The 16,730-nt window shown below is 44.3% G+C and overlaps 1 long non-coding RNA gene across 1 annotated transcript; it reads left to right on the forward strand.

Annotated features, from left to right (window-relative positions):
- Positions 1-849: 849 nt before the first annotated feature.
- On the forward strand, positions 850-11,431 carry LOC125102256 (uncharacterized). The gene is made up of 5 exons (XR_007128081.1): positions 850-1,472; positions 3,151-3,208; positions 9,698-9,789; positions 10,196-10,295; positions 10,620-11,431. It is a non-coding gene; the product is annotated as an uncharacterized LOC125102256 (long non-coding RNA).
- The last annotated feature ends 5,299 nt before the right edge of the window (positions 11,432-16,730 follow it).

Consider the following 16,730-nt stretch of genomic DNA (forward strand, 5'->3'; position numbering starts at 1 on the left):
GGATTCTTTCTGCCTTTCCCTCTGCCCCTCTCCTGCTCTCTAAAATAAATAAATAAAATCTTATGTAAATATATAAGTTTACACATATTTTAAAAAAGATTGAAGCTTCACGTTATAAACAAAAATCAAGCCAGGGCAGACTAAAGATCTGAATAGAAAAGGCAAAAATTTCCACCTTTAAGAAAAAATGATTAGGATCCCAGGTTAAGGAAAGACTTCTTACAAATCACACACACACACACACACACACACACACTCACACACTCACACACATCATAAATAACAAGACTGGTAACCTACTGATGTTAAATTTTAAAACTTCATCAAGAGACAAAATTAAGGTGTGAAAAGGTAAGTCATCAGCTCTGAGAAGCTCTGCGATGTATTTTATCCATGAACATTAGCAGCAGAAGGTCAATATACAAGATTACAGGAGGAACCCATGTTAATCAGGAAGATGAATAACTCGGTGCAAAAGACAGGCAGTTTGTTCAAGACAGAAACAAGACAGAAAATTAATAGAAAAAGTTCCTAGCTATCAGGCAAAGGAACATTAAAACCACAAAGAAGTATTTTATGCCCTTCAGACTGATGAAAATTCAAACTCTGATGATAGCAGCTGCTGGTGTAGATAAGAAGCAAACCTTCCAGGGTGTATTTTGGTAACCACTTGGTAGAATAATTTGGAAATATCTAACAAATTGAAAAATACAGACGTGACAAGATTCAGTAATTCTTTTAGGTATATATCCTGAACAAACCCTTGCACAGGACAGGGAGACATGTATAGCAGTATCTCGAGTATCATTCTTTATTACTGGACAATTGGAAACACATGAAATTTCTATCATCAGGAGAATGGATACGTAAATTGTTGCCTATCACGGAATACTAAATAGCAAAGAAAATGAACGAGCTGGAGTTATGCGGGTCAACATGGGACAATGTCCCAGGACTGCGAGGAAAACGGGAAATGCAGAGGTCTGTCTACTCTATACCAGTCCCAGTCTTGGACTGGGGCAAGTGGGGCCCTGTCCCAGGTCCCTCCATCTAGGAGTCCCTGCCCGTTGGTTCCCCTTCCTTAAAATTGTTTACCTCCCCAGTCAGCGCCTGGGACCAACTGGACGGGGCTGGCCGCTCTCTGCACAGGGACTTCAGCGCTGGGACCGGGACCTGCTGGGAGTGGGACCTGCTGGGACTTCCCTCTTCACAGGCCCCTGCACAGCACACCCAGGGGATCGGAGAACCTGGGCAGCTCTGGACTGTGCCTTTCGGTGCCCAGCCAGGTTCCAGGCAGCCGCCGATCGCCCCAGCTGGCTGGTGCCCGCGCTCTTCCGCCGCAGAGCGCGAGACCGGGTTGCCCGCATGGTGCGGACACAGCATTTTGGGCCACTCAGGTCGATGATGTAGACGGGGACTCTGCCAAATTCAATTCAAGAGCTGCTTCGCGAAGGGAGGGAGCATTGGCGAAGGTTAGAGTTACCCTGGGAGCTTGTTTTGGAATGTTTTATTCCTTAAGCTGTGTGGGGTGGTGGATAGAAGGGGTTGACTGCATTACCTTTCATGCCTTTATGTATGTTTGAAATGTTTAATTAACCAAAAAAAAAAAAAAAAAAGGCGGGGGGGGGGGGGAGGAAAGAAGGCACGTAAGCCCCTCTGTGCCTTTGTAGGGCCGGCCAGTGGGGGACCGTGGGCTGCGGGGGGGTGTGGGGACGGGACACAGCAGGACCCTTTCTGTTCTCCCGCGGGAAGATGCGCCTGGCTCGCTGCTCGTCCCCGCACCCGGGCTGTCGGTGAGCGGGCGGTGCTGGGGGCTCTGCCGTGCGCGGTCAGCCCCTTCACCCCCAAATACCTGCTGAACACGTACGTCAGTCTTCCAAGTGGGAAGAAAATTCCACCGTGCGGTTCAAAGTCAAAGCCATCCGAAACTCTGAGCCTTGGCCAAGACTGGTGAAAAATATTTTCGTTGAAACTTTACTACATTAAATTCAGTCGTTGGAAATTCTGCGTTGCTATGAATCTTAACTATTTAAATATAGGAGTTTTCCGTTGGTGGTTCGTCTCCCAGGACAGGGAAGGACTCTCTGGAGATAAAGGAGCCCCGCTGGGAACCGGGCCCCCGGCGGAGCTTCCCTCTGGAAGGGCCGCCTCCCCGAGTGGCTCATTTTCTCCTCGGTGTGGTTTCAGTTCCACGCCAGACCAGTTCGGCAGCATGCTTTCCTACCTTTCCAGAGCCGATCTGAATCAGCTTGCCAAGGCTTTCAAACTCCTCGGATTCCTTCCGTGCTTCAAAACCTTTTTCTTTGGAAGGCCTTTGAGTGAATCATAAAATTAACATCTAAAAGGACTCCGCCGCCGTTGCGCGGGGGAAGGCTTCGAGTTTCTAACCAACCCCACCCAGAGTGACCTTCCCCTTTTTATTTATTTATTTATTTATTTATTTATTTATTTATTTATTTATTTATTTATTTATTTGACAAAGAGAGAGAGCACAAGCAGGGGGAGTGGCAGACAGAGGGAGAGGGAGAAGTAGGCTCCCCGCAGAGCAGGGAGGAAAAAACAAGGGGCTCCATCCCAGGACCCCTGGCATCATGATCTCAGCTGAAGGCAGTCACTTAACCAACTGAGCCACCCAGGCGCCCCAAAAGTGACCTCCCTAAGGGCCTTTGACTCGGGAAGGAGCTTTGTAGGTGGCAGGTGGGGCAGCTGCGGATTGGTGAGGTGCCCAGGCAGGGGGCGGGGGGCGGCAGCTGTACCCCTGGCCTAAGCCCCAAACTCCCGGCCCCCTCATTGTTCTCAGGCTCCCACGGTCAGCGGGCACCCCGCCCCCGCTTCTCGTACATCCTTTCTCTGGCTCAGTTCTGAGCCGACAGCAACAAATATTTAAACAAAGAATGAGGGGAGCCTATTTCAGTAACTTTCACTTCTCTACATGTTTGATTGCTTCAGTCAGGTGTGACATATTTTTGAATTTACATTTTCAATTCTATTTTATACTTGCTGGATAACAGGCTGGACTGTAGACATTTTCTTTCTGATGAAAAAGAGAAGATTGATTTGGGGATTCACAAAGTATTTGATTCATCAGGGCTTGGTTTCGCATTCAAGAACATTGTCCTGACGCTTTCCACTTCTTTGTTTCTGCCCTAGATTTTCCTTAGCCTCTGTTGTCTCCTGTATCTTTCCAGCTCTGCGAACTTCTCTGAGGGTAGGAGGGCTCTGGGGACTGAAGAGAGAGAAGCTCTTCTTGAGTCATTTTCTATTAATCGAGATTTCCGATTTTGAGTTTCTTGCGTATTTAGCCCCTCAGGAAACATTTGAGCACATCTCCACCCTTAGGAACTCAGGTAACCTGGCGAGGAGCGGGGACGGTGAGAAAATGAATCATGTTTTTCCATTTGCTGACTTCGTGATGGATCATGGTCTCCAAAATGCTCGAGCCAAAAATTGTAGCTTGCAGTTTAGAAGTGAAGAGGGTGGGTGGAGAAAGCCTTGGGCTCGCCAAGGGAGGACGGGGTGGGGTTCTAGAAGTTAGATCGCCGTCCATCTTTGTGTGTCCATCAAGAGTGGCTGCTTTGTAAAGACGAGTGCTTCAGCTCAAGGGTCTGGGAGATGAGCCTTGTAAATTTGAAAGATGTTTCAAAGGCACAAATGCATTGCTCTCAGAGTGCGTCCCCGGAGAATGTCTTCAGTGCATAGATGGCAGTTTTCTAGGAGATGCAGAGCGCTGGTTACTGTGACCCTGTCTGAGAAAAGGAACAGACAAGGCTGGTTGTGGTCTAGCATGTTGCTCGCTGTTATCAAGGCACTGGGGTGAGCTCCGTTCTGGGTTACAACCGGTGGTCCGGCTGCCCAGGCGACGGAGGCCTGTTCCTCTTCCAAGTCTTCCTTAAGATTCAGGGACATTGGGAAACTCACTCCCAAGAACTTCTAGGACTGTGTCATACTGGTTAAGGGAATTAGGTGTTGGGAGATTACCCAGTGACCTTTTAATTTCATGCATTCTAATATTTTTCTGTAATGTGTGACACAATGTCCTGCCTTGAGTTGTTGTGTTGTGGTATCATACTTGTGTGGGTTGCAGATTCTTGGTAGACAGTGGCAGTGCCCAGCCTGCGTCCCCTGTCATTTTGAGGCTAGCTATTCTCTTTCTGCTGTGGGATAAAAAGTTAATGTTGGTCACTTGTTTAAAAATTTAAAAGAAAAAAATTTTTTTTCCTTTTAAGCAAAAAGGTGGGGCTTGAACTCATGACTCCAAGATCAAGAGTCCCATACTCTACTGATTGAGCCAGTCAGGTGCCCCAGTGTTGGTCACGTCTAGTGCAGCCTTTCACAGACCCCACCCTCTTCTTTTGGGAATTTGCCCTTCTTTTCACACTCTCCTGTCTTCTCTTCAGTCATGGCTCCTTGAGTTGCGGAGGAAAAAGGCTGGCATTTTTTTTTTTTAATTATTTTATTTATTTGTCAGAGACAGAGGGAGAGAGAGTGAGCGAGCACAGGCAGACAGAGAGGCAGGCAGAGGCAGAGGGAGAAGCAGGCTCCCTGCCGAGCAAGGAGCCCAATGTGGGACTCGATCCCAGGACGCTGGGATCATGACCTGAGCCGAAGGCAGCCGCTTAACCAACTGAGCCACCCAGGCGTCCCAAAAGGCTGGCATTTTATAGACATTGCCAGCCAGTGACAGTCCTTCTGGTCTTCCAGGGAGAGGACTATTTGTGAGAGGGTGTGTGTGACAAGGACCAGACTCTAGTCTGGCTCCCCTGACTCTTTTTCAAGTAGGCCTGGCCCTTGGGTCCACCGCCTTAAGTTAGCTTACCCAGAACCCCCTGCCTCCCAGGGATGTGTGATGGCCTCCATGTCTGACCAAATTCTTCCCCTACCAGTCCCCAGACAATGGATACCTGCTCACCTGGCCTGCCTTCAGCAAGGATCCTGTTGGCTTGTTTCAATCCAATCCCCCTCACTGCTGATGTTTCCACCTAGTCAACTTTCCTGCCACTGACACCCACCAACTCCTTGGCTACAAATCCCCACTTTTGTTGTATCTACTGAAAAAGCCCATTGCAAGACCTCCTGAGACAGTCCTGAAGAAGGTCTGCCTCACCACTCTAACAAGTATCAGAATGATTCTTTTCTTTAAAAGGTGGACAAATTAGTTGCTGCTAGCGAATGTGATTGGAAAGTGTGTGGTTGCTGACATTAAGCTTCTGTGCTTTGCCATCAGAGGAGTTCTGTCATAGGTAAATGACAGGATAAGCCGTTGAAATATTGTGTTTTGTCTTGTCTTTCTGGGAGATCCGAATCTTTTCTCATTCCCAAATGCAATATGTAATTGTTTCTTTTCTTGTTCTCAGAAAGGCAGCCAAACATTTATGTCCTGTGGTCTAGATCCAAAGTGTAAAATTCAGGTCTCACAAGTAGGTAATGCAAGTTTGTGAAGTGGCCCCAGTGCAGAATAGGGAGTGGTGGGGATTGTGGCAAAGCAGAGAACACTTGTCCCGGAGCAAGCCATTCATCAGCTCTAGCCACTCATGGTAGGTGGGAGTGTGCACCTGGCATTTCCAGAGCACCTGATCTTTGAATAGAAGGGAGCTGGATTTCTACATGAGAATTCTAGACTTTTTAAAGTGTTGGCAGATAACACAAGGACATAAACACAGTGGGGACAAAACAGTTCAAAATTTTGCCTGTGGGCACCAAGTTTTTAAGATCTCTTTATCCTCTCTAGCTGAGGAAGCGTAGTTAGGAGGCTGAAATCGCTCTCACACCTCTTCTACCACAAGTATAGAGGAGGGAGACTGCTTCTTGGACAGGAAGAGGGGAGTGGTGAGGGTGGGGGCAGGGCTTGAGTTTAGGGCTGTAGGAGTCTCCGAACTGTGCCCTGCATGCCCACAGTGTCTGGGATGGGTCCTCTGAGTTGTGTGTCCTGGAAGAGTTGCCAGTCCGACCTGGACCCTTGGCTGGGATCCTCATGCTGACGTTCAACAAGGAAGGAGGGTGTGCCCCCCGCCTTCGTGAGGCCCACGTGGCCCTTTCCAGTGCTCTGGACTGTGCAGGCCCGGGGGGCTCCTACTTGTGCCCAGGGGAGTGTAGGGAGGAGAATCCCCAAAGCACAGCTCAGGCGGGATTCTCTGCCAGGTTGGTGGCTCAAGGCCAAGACATTTAATTTAGAAAACAGAGGAGCAAATAGGGGTGTGTTTGAATGCCAGTGTGTGTGTGTGTGTGTGTGTGTGTGTGTGTGTGTGCTTCCTGCCTCCTGTTTGGGACCTAGCTGGGAAGCTTTAGAGTTCTGAAGACACGGATGCCCGAGGGTCTGGGCTTCACTCTGCAAAGATATTCTCCTCCATTTAAAGGATTTGTAGTTGTTCGAAGTTCTAGGGACTAGAGTTTCCCATCACTTTCTTTATGGGAGCAGAATTTAGGAAACCGTGCAGGGGCCTCCCTTCTCTGTGCAAACATGCTGCCGGCTTCCTTGTCCCCCACTCTCTGAGCCCCTACATTTTTATTTTTCTGTCATTTATTTTATTTTATTATTTTTCAAGATTTTAGCTATTTATTTGTCAGGGACAGAGAGAGCATGAAGGGGGAGAAGCTGGCTCCCCGTTGAGCAAGGAGCCCGAAGGGGGACTCGATCCCAGGACCCGATCTGAGCCGAAGGCAGACTTTTAACCGACTAAGCCACGTAGGCGTCCCTCTGTCATTTATTTTAATCACTTCCTCTTCCTGGACTGAGTCTCTTCTTCTGAATTTCGGACGTTTAAAATGGAGTTTGGTGAGGTATTCCCACCACCGGTTTTGTTGTTTGGAATTTAGAATTGCGGGGGCAAGGCTGTTTGGTGACAAGGCTTCTATTCCCCTCCTCTGCACGCTCAGAGGACGTGTATGACAGATGCGTGACAGGATACATTTGCTGTCACCTGTGTCAGCGGTGAATGCGAAACACACAACTCTCAAAAAAGACTGTTTATGTGGAGAACGAACGGGGCCCGGAACACCGTGTCCCGTCAGTGAAACAAACCGCACATTTCCTAGGAGGAGGCTGAGCTCTCGTTTTCAAAGCCCGAGTGGATGGTAATTCCAGCTGTTTGAATTTAGGGCCCTGGAAAGTTCCTTGGAATGGAAATCGAGGGTGTTGCCTCTTCGCGGTTGGGTTTGTTCTCCTCGGATGTAGCAATTAAATAAGGGCCAAGAACGGCTAACTTCTCTTGAATTCCGAGTGCCAGAGCTTACCCATGTCCGTAGGGGTGTGACTGTGTGTTAGGACTTGAAGCTGCATTTTCGGAACCGCAGTTTAGGATGTAATACTGTCTTAAACTGGGCCTCTGGCTCTTCCACGTGCCCTTTCTTACGTGATCGCCCCCTCGCAGCCTTGACTTTTTGGCTCAATTAGTAACTTATTTGATATGAAACATTGTCAGGGAGTCTCGCGGAAAATTCCACTTAAGAAGGCAAACCCATCGCTAATATGGAATGGCCAGCTGCTCACTGAAGCTGGCATGCTTTCTCCCGGCTCCTTTCCTCGATAACACCTGTAACAGATGAAGGTTAGCACCGTGCGCTCAGCAGAGGCTGCCTTGGCAGGTGTGTTCCCTTGCCCTTGAGGAGCAAGCTGGCCTCTCCCTCAGTTGTCTATACTGAGTGTCGTCCAAATGAAACACTTCCTTTCTCCTTTGTGTTCTTTTTTGTGGGGTGTTACCTCCTGGCAGTCTGAACTGGCTGGCGGCTGAATATGGCAGTGATGGACTCATGTCCCAGCCCCCTCACGTGGACCACGACATGACCCCGAGGACTACAGGCTGGGACACGGGAGTCACATCTCATATGCCACCTGGGGCTCTGGCCATGGGAATGGGAGTGGGGGAGAATCCAACATACTTCTTTCACCTGATAATGGCATCCGCCTTCAGCCAGTTCAAGGGCCCCCAGCAAACACTAGTACATGTGGCATTAGGGTTTGTGGGAGGCTCCAGGCTCTTTTCTAAGCGCTTGCTAGCAGTTGACGTCTTTCATCTTCATGCAAAGCCTGCGTGGAAGGTGCTGTCATTGAGCAGGCATGTGGTGGGGACAGAGGCCCCCAGAGGCCCACAAACACAGGGCTCCCTCCTAAGGGGCGAAGTTGGGCCTGGGGCCCCAGCAGCTGGTCCAACCACTCTAGCGCCTTTCTTTGTAGAGCTGTTTGCAGTCATTAATTGACTTAAGTCACACTAAAGCCTTTTGTTTTCAAAGTTTGCAACCACTCTGCACCACAAGAAATCCTGGGTAGGTCAGAAAGTAATGGCTCTCATCACAGACTTAGAGTTTCTCATTCTGACATTATTCATTTATTTATTTTTTTTATTTTTTTCAATTCTTGATTTTAATTTTTTTATTTTTTTAGCATAACAGTATTCATTATTTTTGCACCACACCCAGTGCTCCATGCAATCCGTGCCCTCTACAATACCCACCACCTGGTGCCCCCAACCTCCCACCCCCCATCCCTTCAAAATTCTCAGATCGTTTTTCAGAGTCCATAGTCTCTCATGGTTCACCTCCCCTTCCAATTTCCCTCAACTCCCTTCTCCTCTCCATCTCCCCTTGTCCTCCATGCTATTTGTTATGCTCCACAAATAAGTGAAACCATATGATAATTGACTCTCTCTGCTTGACTTTCAGTAAACACACAGTGGGTATCTACCTAACAGGGCCAGACCCTGTTCTAGGCACTTGACATATGGTGTATCCATTTTTAAAAATTTTTTATTTTTTTTAAAAGATTTTATTTATTTATTTGTCAGAGAGAGAGAGAGAGAGAGAGCGAGCGCACAAACACCGAGAGGGGTAGAGTGAAAGGGAGAGGAAGAAACAGGCTCTGAGCAGGGAGTCCAACTCAGGACTCAACCCCAGGACCCTGGGACCATGACTTAAGCTGAAGGCAGCCGCATAACCGATGGAGCCACCTAGCTGCCCCGAAATACGGTGTATTCATAATGAATATATGGACAAAACATAGAAGCTTCTCAAAACAAAGATTCTGCCCGTGTGGAGCCTGGAGGTTCTGGAGGGTAATTTACCTGAGCCCTGAAAGATGGAGACACAGGGAATCCCTCAGACTGGCAGAGAACGGGGCTTGGTGTGAGAAACCGCAAGTTTTAGAGGGGCCTTCCCCAGGCCAGACCCCTGAGTAATTGCTGTGGGGCAGTTGCGCTCAGTCTCTCTCCTTCCTTTTTCACTGGATTCTAGCAGTTCTCCTTTCCTGCCTGCCAAAGGGCCATGCTGTCCTCCTGCATCATAGCACCTCCTGATGAGACACTGTCCATCCATCCATCCATCCATCCAGTGAACTTTTTTTTTTTTTTAAGTTTCATTTATTTAAGTAATCTCTGAACCCAATGTGGGGCGTGGACTCATGACCTTGACCTCAAGATCAAGAGGCACATGCTCCTCTGACTGAGTCAGCCAGGCGCCCTGTCCAGTGAATTTCATCAGTCATTCAGTAACGTTTTCCTGGCTTCCTCCTGGGTGCCAGGCGCCACATTGGCCCAGGTGAGCAAGATAGCCCACGGCCCTCAGCTGAGAAGGTAGCCAGAGGTTCCAGCGGCCACAATGTGTGTGTATGAAGCGGGGAGGCAAGTGGGATGGTATATTCTGTATGTGGATTTAAAGGTAGAAATGGAACGAATGTTGAAAAACACCCTTAAAAAGAATGTCTTTGCAGAATTGTTTCCAGTGTCTCCAAGTCTCTTCTGGACACATCACAGAAGGTTCACGCAGGAAAGGGACTTAGGAGGTCCTCCAGCCCAACTCGGGGTGAGGGTTTGTTATTTTATGGGAACTTGAAGATAGTCTCAGACTGAGAACCTCTCCTTAGATGTTTCAGACGCACAATCTGTGCACACAGGGAAAAGGCTGTTGTGGTTCAAGTGGGGGTTGGAAACGACTGGGCTATGCTGTCATCCCTGACCCCCCTGTTCTGTGTCCCCACCCAGCCACTTCTGCATAGGCACTCTGAAATAAATACTTAGCATTAGAATTCTTCTTCAATTAAATTCTTGGTCTACAGAAAGAAACAGGGCTGGAAGATGACTAAGTGTGCATTTCAGCTCATTTGAAGCCTTTCCCCCTTCTTTTCTTCCCCCTCCCCCAGGGCAGAGCATGGCCAGGAGGTCTAGGTTGTGAGAGTGCACATTAATTAGTTGGCTGTGTCTTTGCCCAGGGAAAGGAGAACTTCTAGGGCTGACCCACCAGACTTCTGGTAAGGAGATCCGTCTCGGGGCAGAGGGGTTACAGCAAATGGAGAGACTGCCCTCTTCCAGGTATGCTTTTTCCGTAGGAACTGTATAGCTGTAGTTGGTTGTGCCATCTAGGGTAAGGATCAGCGCTAGAAATAGCTTCAGAGCTCTTAGGATTACTCTTTATTGTGGTAGACCATTAAATAGCTGCATCAAATTACCCATTTGAATTATGAACTGGTCCTGGGTCCATTCCGTGGGACCCAGAGGTTATTCTATGATAGGTCATGCGAAATCAAGTATGGGCCTTTTCATGTGAACTTTGCCAGACAGCCATTTCTCGATAAGAATCTCTTAAAGCAAGACCTCACATTTTTTGTCACACACACGCTTTTCTTCCCCCTTCAGGGTATAAAGATGTTTTCGAAGACATAAAAGCTCGACTTCGCCAAAGACCAGAGAAAATTGTTCCTGAGCTTGAGTATCAGTGAGAAATTCGAAGATGGCTCTTCTCTTCCCAGAGAATGCTCTCCTTCATGTGGGAGCCTACCTCCAGGCCTCTCGGTCCCATTCTGCTCAAGTGGGGAGTCTGTAGAAATATTATGCCACACTTGACATCAACCCTACATATTGGCCTATCTCCCTCCCACCCCATTTCCTAGATGTCGGTATTCCCCCAACACCTAAGAGGAAATAAGTTATCATTCCTATCTTGAGTGACTCATTTGACAGAAATCAGAAGCTCCCATCTCAAGTAAGGGTTGGACCATGAGGTCATAGTCTGACAGCTGGTGAACAGGTACGTGAATTTAGAGGTAGTTATGTAATCCAGCAGTGCTCCCAGATAGAAAAATCAACTCCTGAACATACGACAATATGGATGAACCCTGACATAAGTACGATGAGTAAGAGAAGCCAAACGAACAAAAGTATATACTGTGTGTCTCAATGTCTATAAAATTTTAGACAATGCAAACACATCTACAGAGACAGAAAGCAGATCAATGGTTGCCTGAGAATGGGGAACGGGTAAGGATTACAAGGGGTGGGAGAAATCTTTTGAGGGTGATGGATGTGTTTATTAACTTGATTGTGGACATATACATGTGCTCAACCTCAAATTGTACAACCTTAATTATGTGCTGTTTATTGTATGTCAATTATACCTCAATAAAGATGTATAAGCAACAACAACAACAACAAAATCTAACCTGGGTAATCTGCAGTAATTTTTGATGACCTAGGAAATGATTGCGAAAATCTGTTGTACCACATAGATGCTTGTTAGCTCTCATAAAAGAGATATGGAAATTCAAGGTGAATCACACAACTTTTTTAGGTAAAGAGACAGTATTCCAAATTTGCTAATGTTTACTGACGTGGCAAATTGTTCTCTGAGATATAATTCCTGAGGGCTATTTTTGAAAACCAAAACAAAAAAAGGTTTAATCTGATCCTTTATGCTTAAAGGAGATATTTTAATGTTGAGCATGCCAGTAATTGCTTTAAAAAATTTTTTTTAAAATGATTTTATTTATTTGAGAGAGAGAGATAGCAAGAGAGAGCACAAGTGTAGGAGAGAAGGACTCAGCAGGGAGCCTGATACAGGGCTCAATCCCAGGACCCTGAGATTATGACCCAAGCCAAAGGCAGATGCTCAAGCCACCCAGGGTAATTGCTTTTTAGAAGAAAGTTTAGAGAGCGCATTTTAAAAACACATGTTTGGAACTATTTCTGTCATTATGTGGTTTTGTTATTAAAAACGATGTGTGACATTTTTAAAAATTTTCATGTTTTCCCATTTTGGAAGTGGGAAACAGAAATTTCTAACCTGTTTAAAATGTTCCAAAAGAAATTCTCAGGCTTTCAAACCACTTGCTAAAATTATAAAAGTGGAACACCCTCTGATTAGTTTGCAAGACCAACTGATGGGTATGAGAGAGGATGAGCATTTACTAGCAGAATTTCAACAAGAAACCTTTGTGTAATTAGTGAATGAGATTGATACATGAATATTGTACATTGAACATAGTTAATGATATCTTCCATTTGGTTCTCTTCATCTTTTTGAGATACTTTTTGAGCTAAGGCATTCATCAAATGCAAGTAATAAAATAAAATGAACTTAAAACCACACCTTCAAATTGCTGTATCATAAAGTATTAAACCAGTATTTTTAAAAATTATGAAACATTCAAAATTACAATGCTCTCTCCAAAATATTATTAGTATTACATATACTATTAAAATTCTTAAGGAAGATAAAACATTTTTTGTACCATTAATAAAAACATTATTTTAGAAAACCCCTAATAAGGATATGAGAGAAAAAATGTGGTGACCTCTACTCTAGGTATGTTTCTGAAGTTGCTCTCATTCTCTAGGTACTTTCCCCATCCCCTGAGGGCTACCCTCCTCCCACAGCTAGTGACTAGGATTCATGGGAATTGGCCTGGCTGACAGCTTGAACCCAGTTTTGTTCTATAGTTAACAGGCTTTTTAATAGACAAATTCAGGGTGCTGGCTTGGTTCTATTGGAGCAGTCTCGGGTGTAAAGAATCTCCACAACAATCAGTAATCATATGTTGATGTTGTGTTAAAACATGTGCTTATGGTATAGTTTAAACAAATGACCTTCCAAAATAGAGTAACAGTCATGATGATGGTAAATTATTAATCAAGTCAATGTGTGCTGGGAAACATAGTTCCTAGAAGCTGCTGACAAAGCAAGTCTTATAAAGGATAGTCCTTAGCTGTCCTTGTGCCATAAAGGTTGCTGTCAAAACCCTCTTCATGGTCTTATTCAAGGAAATCAGAGTGTTTGAGAGGATTTACTTTGCACAAAGTAAGAACAAGAAGCCTACAATTTATGAAAGTGAGAAGCCAGAATTGAAACACTGTGATGATGTGCTTTAGATGGCTTCTCAACCATGGCTGTACCTTCAGGTCATCTGGAGAGCTTGTAGAAAGTCCCCTGGGGCACTAGGATTGACAAAGAAAAAGCCGGGGTGCCTGGCTGGCTCAGTTAGTAGAGCATGCAACTCTTGATCTTGGAATGGTGAGCCCCACGTTGGTCATAGAGATTATTTTTTTTAAAAGAAAAAAAAATCATGAGGGTATTCTAGTGTGCATCCATGATTGAGAATCACTGTTTCTGAAATGTAATCCTTATATCTGCTGAACTTCCACTTCTAGCCATTGTAGAGAAACTCATAACAGGCTTGTTCTTCTGCTGAAAACAACTATAAATAATAAGCAGAGTATATGAGTCAACTGTTTTGAGGTGTTGAATAACAGACTTTGCAGACTTTGCAATCTTGAGATAAGGGAAACACACAACATGCATTTCACAGTGACCCTAGTTTTCTGTCTGCAGCTGTAGAGAGTGGTGGAACCCAAGGTGAGCAGCAGCCTTACTGCGACAAGGAGGCAGACACTGGCATTCTGGGCTGCCGAAGCAGCTAAGATTTACCGAACATGGTACCAGAGAAGAGGGAGTGTTGTAAGATCCTGGGGACAGAATTTTGTGTGGGGATTTGTTGTGTGAATCCTTAACCAAGAATTAGACTGTGCCTGTCCAAGGCAAGGATCCATAAGGCTTAAGAGAGATTGCCTGCTCTGAAACCGGGAGAAGGACAGTAATACTTGGAGCTAAACATTATAGGAGATGTTGGGGTTCTGGCCTGACCTGAATAGATGGAAGTCAATGGACCCTTGGCCATTCAAGGGAGACCTAGAAAGTCTATGCCTAGGGAGTAAGAACTATGTCATAGAGTAAGAACGATGGCTCTGGACTAAGTTCAAATCCAGATTAGATTCCTTTCTAACAGACAATAATACTAGCCTATCCTGATAAAAACATAAAAGTAGTAATTTAAATTCCTGCCAGAATAAGACACAAACATCCTCTAAAAGAAGATGACATAATTCAGACTCCCTGCAATGTATTGTTTACAATGTCTACCATTCAAAAAAAATTAGTAGACGTGTAAAGAAGCAGAGAAATGTGATCCAGGATTAAGAAAAAAAGCAGTCAATAAAAACACTTGAAATTGATGTAGATGTTGATGTTGAATGTTGATACTAGGTGAGATGTTGAAGATAAGGACTTTGAGCAGCTAATACAAAATTAGCTGGACTTAGAGGAAAACACGATCCTGAATGAACATAAGTGGAAGCTGCAGAAAAATGGATGATGCTAAAGAACCAAATGGAAATCCTAAAACTAAAAGATACAATATATAAAATGAAAACTTCACTACTTAACAGGAGACTGCAGAAGAGTTCATGAATCTGAAAATAGATCAATAGAAATGATCAAATCTAAGGAATAAATAGAAAAAATATTTAAGAAAAATAAGCCGAGCTTTAGGGACATGTAGGACAATTTCAAGCAGCCTAAATACAAGTAGTCAGAATGCCAGTGGGAAAGGATGAGAAAATAGCAGAAAAATTATACAAAGATATAATGGCCTTAGTCCTGCATATTTGATGATAAATATGTGTCTATAGATCCAGGTAGCTCAGGGAACCCCAAACAGGGTTTATATAAAAAGAGAACCACACCTAGGCCTATCAGAATCAAACTGTTGGAACCTAGAGATAAAGAGAAAACTTCAAAAGCAGCCACAGAAAGAAGATGTATGGCATATGGGGAAATAACAATGTAGATGATGGTCAACTTCTTCTGTGGAATAGGAGAGGTCAAAAATAATGCAGTGACATGAAGGAAAAAAAAGAACGAAAACAAAACTGTTATCCTAGAATTCCATATCCAGCAAAAACACTCTTCAGAAATGAAAGTGGGAAAGAAAAAGGCATTTTCAGAAGGATGAAAGATGTCACCAGCAGCCCTACGCTATGAGAAATGCTAAAGGACGTTCTTTAGGTTAAAGGGAAAGACATAAGATGGAAATTCAATCTACAGGGGGGAAGGAGAAGCTCAGGAAATATTAAATATATAGGTCAATATAAAACACTTTTTTCTTCTTCCCTTATTCATTGAAAAGCAACTGACTACTTAAAGCTGTGTTCATCCTTGTTACTTACAGATGGTAAAAGGCTTAGACGTGCACGCCATACAATCTTTGACACAACCACTGCACTCTCTGCCACTGTAGCAAGAAAGCAGCCAGAGATAATACATAATCTTTATTCACAGAAATGAACATTGATTCATGGGCCAGTCTGCTGACCTCTAGTTAAAGCAAAAATTATGACATTGTATTATGGGGTGTATATATGTAGATGTAAAATATATATGACAATAATAGCACCAAAAATGAGAGAGGGATGGAATTTTACTCATAGGTTCTTAGACTTTATGTGAAGTGACAATATTAACTCTAAGTTGACTGTGTTCTATTATATATATTGTAATCTCAGAATAATGACTAAATAAAGAGGTATAACTAAAAAGACGAGAAAGGAACTAAAAGGGAATACTAAAAAAGATTTAATTATCTCAAAAGAAGGCTTGAATGGAGGAACCCAAATGAACCAAACCAAACCGGACCAACAAACCGAAAAAACCAGATGGTGCACCTAGAAAACAAATAGGAAGATGGTAGACTTAAACCCAATTACAGCAACAAACATAGACATACCCAGTTGCACAATAATACATTAACTCTAAGTGGATACAGACTTCTATTAAAACCTGCAGATTGTCAGATTGGATAAAGGAAAAAGACTCAACTATATGCTGTATGTAAGAGACATACTTTAAATACAAAAGACAGGTCGAAAATCAAAGGATGGAAAAGTTGTACTGTATAATCAGTAAGTGTAAGGAAACATGTGATTACATTAGTATCACACAAAGAAGACTTCAAGACAAGGAATATTACCAAAGAAAACGTTGGAAATTTTATAATAGTGAAGGATCAATTAACAAAGGGGTTTAAATTAGGACTAAAAATCAATAATGTGTATATGCTTGATGAAAAAGTTTCAAAATGCATGAAGCAAAAACTAACAAAAGTAAAGAGAGAAATAGAAAAATTCTGCAGTTATTGGAGATTTCTAAGACATCCCCCCCCCCGTAATGGATAGAACTGGTAGACAATCAGTATGTTATAGACGATTTGACCAACACTATCAACCAGATCGATCTGATACTTGGAGAACACATCACTACTCAGCTGCTACAAAATCAAAGTTGTTGAGAACAGCAGCAACAGAGAAGGAGCCAAGTCATGGTCAGGTGCCGCTTTCCTGCTGAGAACAACCACTCAGGTAATTGCCAAAGTCCCCGGGCTCTCCTCCACACTCACTGAGTCAGAATCACCCGGGGGGCTGTGTGGTTAACAAGCAACCAAATAATTCTTGCTATGAGGAAGTTTGGAAAGTCCTGGAATTCTCTTTCCTGAAGAGCGGCCCACCTGTGCTTGTCCTAGAAAATGAGAGAGGTGGTATTTTCTCAATGTGACAAACTTTAAAATAGCATGTTAAAAGAAATGGCATTTGCTTAATTTTTGAAAAAATGTTTCTGAATTGGATGTCATTGAATTAGGCAGA

Source organism: Lutra lutra, chromosome 6 (assembly GCF_902655055.1).
Source record: "Lutra lutra chromosome 6, mLutLut1.2, whole genome shotgun sequence".
Classification (NCBI taxonomy): domain Eukaryota; kingdom Metazoa; phylum Chordata; class Mammalia; order Carnivora; family Mustelidae; genus Lutra; species Lutra lutra.